The following is a 579-nucleotide window of genomic DNA, read 5'->3' as shown; positions in this document are numbered from 1 at the left end:
GGAACGCCATTCTAACACACGCGCTCAACATAAAAATATAGAGAGTAAGAGTTAAAGAGGGAGAGAGAGAGAGAGAAAGTGATACATACAACGTCATAGATTAAACTTTCATCTCAGTATTCTTTACCTATTTTTCATAACATAGATACGTAAAAACACACACCACACATACATGACCTGTGACAACAACATACACATTGCCCTCATTCTCTATTCATTTCTCCCCCTCTTCCTCTCTCACTCTCTGTGCAAGTAAACAATCATTCACATCGTGGTATATTTACAAAACATTGATGGCATAACTACAGAGTTGTATCCCCCAACTTTGGAAGGTCATAACTTTCATAAAAATGAATATTTTGTTATGAAATTTTCTATGCATATATTATTTATTATGTAGATTCTAAATATACAAAAATTGTCGGTGAAAGTGTTTTGGAAGGGGGTGGGGTACAATATTCGGAAATTCCACTTAAATTCTTCTTAACTTCAAGGAAAATGAATATTTTTTCATGAAATTTTGTACAAATGTACCTTGATGTATGTACATTTCAAGCATGTAGGAATTTTGAAGGAAAC

This window comes from Octopus bimaculoides, chromosome 3 (genome assembly GCF_001194135.2).
Source record: "Octopus bimaculoides isolate UCB-OBI-ISO-001 chromosome 3, ASM119413v2, whole genome shotgun sequence".
Classification (NCBI taxonomy): domain Eukaryota; kingdom Metazoa; phylum Mollusca; class Cephalopoda; order Octopoda; family Octopodidae; genus Octopus; species Octopus bimaculoides.
The sequence above is the reverse complement of the archived record's forward strand: the minus strand, read 5'-3'. Positions refer to the sequence as shown.